Raw genomic sequence first — 6,000 nt, 5'->3', positions numbered from 1 at the left:
GGGTGGTGGTGGACCTCCTGCTCTCTGCTTCGCTCCACCTGCTGGGACTTAGGCTACTCTGTAAGTTTGACTGCAGTGCTGCGAGTCCAAATGTTTCTTCAAATTTGACGTAGTCGCCACAAGCACAGAGTGTTAAACGAACCTTAATATCGTCTTTAGCTGACACAAACTCGAAATAGTGACTGTATTTCCAGATTGAAAACGCGCATCTCTCTCCTCCCTCCATTGTTGTTTACGTTTGTGTCGCTACGTGGTACACGTCAACTGTCCACATGCTGAAAACGTGACTTGTCGCATACATGACTTCACTCCCCGAGACGCAAGAAGAAAGCAAAAATATATATTTTTACTAAGGAAAATGACAAATAGTAACACACAGTGACTTGTATAAGTAACTCTAATCTGATTACTGGTTTGGAAATAGTAACGTGTTAGATTAGCCTACTTGTTACTGAAAAAAGTGCTCAGATTAGAGTAAGGCGTTACTAGTAACGCGTTACGTGGCATCACTGCACATGACAATGTATTATCTTTCTCTTTTTTGAAAGAAGCATCTTCTTTCTGACTATACTTCATGCTTAACCTCTGTGTTGTGAGCAGCATGGCAGTGATACCATTTCTGAATTTTTTTTAGCAGTGGCTGAAAACTCCTTTTCATTAAATTTTTCAAAAAACTCACACTATTTTGTTTTATAAATGCTTTTAATATGAAGCAGTGTGATCAGGAAATGTTGGGTTAGGGAACTGCTGTGGAGTTGTTTAAGCTCCTTTTTAGTCCTGGCTGGGCCCCATTTCAGAAAGCAGGTTTAGTGAAAACTCTGAGTTTGTTAACCCTGAGATGAGGGCAACTCTGGTTTTTCCGTTTCAGAAAGAGAGGTAACTTCACCTCAGAGTCAGTTACTATGGTAACTGACCCTATCAACCTACCTGGTCAGGAGCAGGTTTTCTTCAATAAACCTCGGGTTTCTTTCTCCCTCTGACGCCAACCCAGCCTGCTGACACAGCCCTCATTCACTTCCTCATTCATTCATTCAGTCTGTATCAGGTGCATTTTAGCAGAGTTTATCGGCATGAATAAAAAAAAGGGTGAGGCTATTTGCACCCCTGGTACAATTAGCAGTGTATGCTATTTGCACCCCTGGTACAATTAGCAGTGTATGCTATTTGTACCCCTGGTACAATTAGCAGTGTATGCTATTTGCACTCCTGGTACAATTAGAAGTGTATGCTATTTGTACCCCTGGTACAATTAGCAGTGTATGCTATTTGTACCCCTGGTACAATTAGCAGGCATATTGATGAGTCTTCCCCTACCACCCTGCAAAAAAAAATTGCATGCAAATTATCCAATCCAAATTTAAAAAAAATAAGATCACCACACAGGGGAATTGTAGTATCCATTTTCCGCTAGAAATTCAATTGTTATAAACTTTAGAGTCAAAACTTTCCTAATATGCCAGTTTCTGCGGTCATGGAAGATGAACGTACGCCATGATTTCCGTGCACGCGAGCAACGTTTTTTTGTTGTTACGTCACAGGGTGTAAATAGCTCAGCTGTGTGGCCGAGGCTATTCGTGCCGGGGGTGCAAATAGACACTCCGTAAAAAAATGGCGTTGGTTTAGGCAGACTATAAAACGTTTTTTTTTTCTAAAAACATAGCATTTCCTTTTGTCGACAATCCCGTTGATGAAGAAGCTGCTTTAGGCCCACTTCTGCTTTACTTCACAGGGTGTTATATGTCGGGGGATGATATTGAAACCCTGACATTTTAATATTCAGATTACTTCCTATTTGAGCGGAATCGTTTTTCTTGCAAACAGCAGTTGATGCAGAGCAGTAAGAAAGCCACTTGCAAAGCGCCGTCAGAAGAGTGTGACTCGCTCTTTTTGTAGTGTTCCCTGTACACAAACCAGTAAGAGCCATTAAAAAGGAGTTCCACAGTATTGCAGGTATATGATGTAGACCCTTTGAAATAAAAGATGTTTATGAGATGAGATGAGATCTGATGGTGCTGCAGCATCAGAATGGGATTAGTAGACATACTTTTTCATCTGCAGTATTGCACCTAAATAGCCTGGAAATCTAGACACACCCTAGTGATTTTGTGTGTGAGCCACATGCACAGACATGTAAGAAAATGTTTACCAAGTTGAAGCCATTGCCTTATATACAACAGTCCTCCCTACAGCGTTATTACACACACTACTATTGGCCAGGCGTCCATTCTTACACAAGGTAATGTAACCCGATTTGTTCAGGTCCTATCCCCATACCAATCGGCTATCCTAACCTTAACCACTCGAGGTCAATGCCTAACCCCAACCACTCAAGGTCAATGCCTAACCCCAACCAATCGAGCTGTTTCGTAGGAGGGACTTGCCTAGAAGTTACATGGAATCCATAATAACGCCTCCCTACGAACCCTGCTCCCTCAGCCTGCTCTGTTGGCACAGTTTTCAGGTTGCAGACAGTGTGCTCCCCAGCAGTCAGTGCCCCCTGCTGTCCATAAGGTGCCTCTGCACCCTTTCCATTTCAAACTCTCCTAACAGCCTAACCCTAACCCTGGGCCACGCCTCCTCAGTTAAATACAGGTTTGAAATTAAACAGTAAATCAAAATGGAAAAGGTGAATCTTAAAATGTCAAGGGTCAATTGCCAAATGTAAAATTAAAAAGATAACATTTCAAATTGAAAATTATAAGTTGCAAAGGTTAATATACATTTTTTTATTTGAGATTTTAATAATAATAAATAAAAATAATAAAAATAAAGTATTTATTTATTCAAGCTTTGTCAAGTTTTGATGTTTATCTTTTCTTATTTCTGTTGGGATTTTCAATGCCATCTTTCAATTTAAGATTTCAGTTTGAGAATTTATATTTAAGATTTGCCTTTTACTTTTTACATTGTCACTTTAAATTTTTTAAATGATCATTTTACAATTGGCTTTTTCAGTTTCCTTTCTCTATTTTAAATTAAATTACGGCCTGATTATTTCTAGTAGCGTAGTAAAGTAATAACCTTTTTAATTTGATACCTTTTGTTTTCTCGTTGGACTTTCAATTTTAATTTTGAATAAATATATCCTCCATAGTTGTTTCTCTGTCCCCCATTCGTTTTTAATCTTTCTGCTTCTTACTTTTGGCATCTTTTCTAGCTCTTCTCATGTCTAGTCTGTCTAGCCCTTCCTGACTTCCCCTATTTGCTTCAAATGAGATTTGGTGTTAAGGACACTGCGAACTTGTGTTTGTGTCCCTGTTTGCTTATTGCTAGGAGATTTGCCTTTTTGTTCTTTTTCTGTTGTGGACTGATGATTACCCACTTTACACCATGCACATTAGCCTTTGTGTTGTCTTCCCGTCGAACATGCACTTGTTGTCCTCCCGGGTCAAAATTGACCCTGTCTGTTTTGCCAGTTTATAAAGCATGAAGTATAAATTATAACCCAATTCTTTGTTACATCTTCTCAGCCAACTTCTTTCCAACCTATTACCACTAGTTTTACACTTATTTTTGTAATATATGGTCAGAGAACCTCATCTATATAAAAGTATACCTAATTTCTGAGTTCAAAAAAACTAAAATTATGAATTATTTTGACTAACAGTTGAGATCAACAGGAACATATCGTCACCTTCCTAAAATAATTGCCTAAGTCATTTTTTCAGGTTTTTCAGAAAACACAAAAAATAAAACTGCTTAAGTCACATGCTTGACATAGGCAATTTTACTAAAGGTGTAGAATCACATGACCTGTTCAACCGAGGATGTAAGCAATTTTACCAGAGGTGGCCTGCACCATGAGGAGATGATTTAGGCAACAAAATCATTTTTGTTAAAAAATGACTTAGGCAATTATTTTAGGAAGGTGACGATATGTTGATGGGTTATCACAGACTGGTATAAGTCACAGTATAGTCAGGATACTCTTTTGAAAAATTGAATGGCAGCAAATAATCACACTCCTTTTTTGCCTATTCATAAAGCATAAAGTATAAATTCCCAATTCTATTTTGCACCTTCTAGACAACTTCATTCCAACTCATTACCTCTAGTTTTATACTTATTTATGGATTTTATGGTGAATAAACTTAATTTACATGAAATAATACCTAATTTTTGGAGTAAAATAAGGATAAATTATGAAATATTTTCATTATCGTTAAGATCAAATTAATCTATGTATATCGATTATCACTGACTGGTATATGTTAGTGATTAGTCATGATACTGAAACCATATTATTATTTTCAATGGCAGCCAATAATCTTCCCAGATAAAAAGTGACCTGTTTAAAAAGCATAGACAATTATACTTAATCACTCAATTCTGTGTTACTTCTTTTCCAACTTCATTCCAACTCATCACAACTAGTTTTACACTTATTTTTCCATGTATGGTCAGGCCTGAAATGGGTTGACACATAGCCTAATGTTCTGTGTTCTATTCAAAGTGCAATTAATGCAACTACAGGACGAAGTCTTAAAGGAGAACTCCGGGCAATTTTTCCGTAAATCTTGATTGCTATATGTATATGAGTACTGCCGATAGCAAAAAAAATGAGCGGAATCGGTGCTAGCAACACGGAGCTGCTGCAGCTAATGCCGAGAGCTCCCACTCAGCTAAAACGACAGTTATGGGGGCATAAGATAAAGAGTACCTTTGTGCCTCTTAACAGACACAAAATGCAATTAAAATGTCTGTGCAACATGGGGGGGCGCTAGTGAGCAGCGCATGGAGTAGACGTGCTTTCAGGGGCTCCTCCTTGCCAATATTTAAAATCGTTATTTTGACAGTCTCGTACTTAATTTTATCAGCCTCAGGAATAACTTTACATACGAGGGGCTTAACCAGTTAAGTGTATGCAACGATATGCCGAAGAAGCCGGTCAAAAACGTCGAGTTATCTCGACCACCCTCAGCTTCTGCTGGCGCTAATGCTAACAGTGCCAGCGGTAGCTCACCAGGTCATGACGACAGCGACACGGAGCATCTGCCTTTAATCTGGGAGAAAGTTTCCGACAAGATCCTTGACCACATCAACGGCAGGTTTGATAAATTAGAGCAGACGCTTAAGGAGGTACAAAGCTCGCAAAGGGAACTATTGGAGAAGGTAGAGTCGGTGGAAGAGCAAGTGCTGGACCATGAGAACCGCATGACCTGCTTGGAGAAGACGGTCGCTAGCCTGAAAAACGAGAATGACGCACTCAAACTAAAAGTGGACGACCTCGAAGGCCGGTCGCGTCGCAATAATATTAAGATTATCGGCATACCTGAGCAGGAAGAAGGGGGCAAACCAACAGAATTTGTCGAGGCATTGATTCCGAAGCTTTTCGGCGACGACGGGTTTCGGTCGCCGGTGGTTATCGACCGGGCGCACCGGACCCTGCGGCCGCCGCCCGCAGTCGGAGCTAAACCTCGCGCCATCATTGCCAGGGTCCACTTTTATCGGGAGAAGGAGCGCATACTTCGCCTCCGGAGGGAACGACAACTGGAGTACAAAGGCAACAAGGTGCTTATTTTCCCGGACTACACGCCAGAGGTGATGCGGCAACGGCGTGAATACACCGAGGTCCTGAGGATGCTGCGGGAGCTGAAGGTGGAGCACAGCCTACTCTTCCCTGCGAGGCTCCGGATAAAACACAAGGATCGGTTTAAGGTTTTCAGCACACCGAGTGAGGCAATGACTTTTGTGAACACTGACTTAAAGAACTGATCTTAAGGCGGTTGTGATCCCTTAGTGTATACTTACACAGAGGGCTAATAGCATCATTTTGATGCTGCTTTTCTCATTTAGATAACTGTGTTCAACATTTTGAGAGACTGTCATTTTGTTTTCTCTGACTTCGGTCAGGTATGCTAGGCAAGGGAGCCGGGCTAAGTTAGCTATCACAGCTTTAATAGCGAGTTACAGGTTTGAAAGCGGGTTTCAGTCGTGCGTGTAGCGGTCCCGGGCATGAAGGGATGTCTGTGCTTCGTTTGGGGAAGTGCTTGGGGGCGG

The sequence above is a fragment of the Perca fluviatilis genome, chromosome 14, assembly GCF_010015445.1.
Source record: "Perca fluviatilis chromosome 14, GENO_Pfluv_1.0, whole genome shotgun sequence".
In the NCBI taxonomy this organism is placed as follows: domain Eukaryota; kingdom Metazoa; phylum Chordata; class Actinopteri; order Perciformes; family Percidae; genus Perca; species Perca fluviatilis.
The sequence above is the reverse complement of the archived record's forward strand: the minus strand, read 5'-3'. Positions refer to the sequence as shown.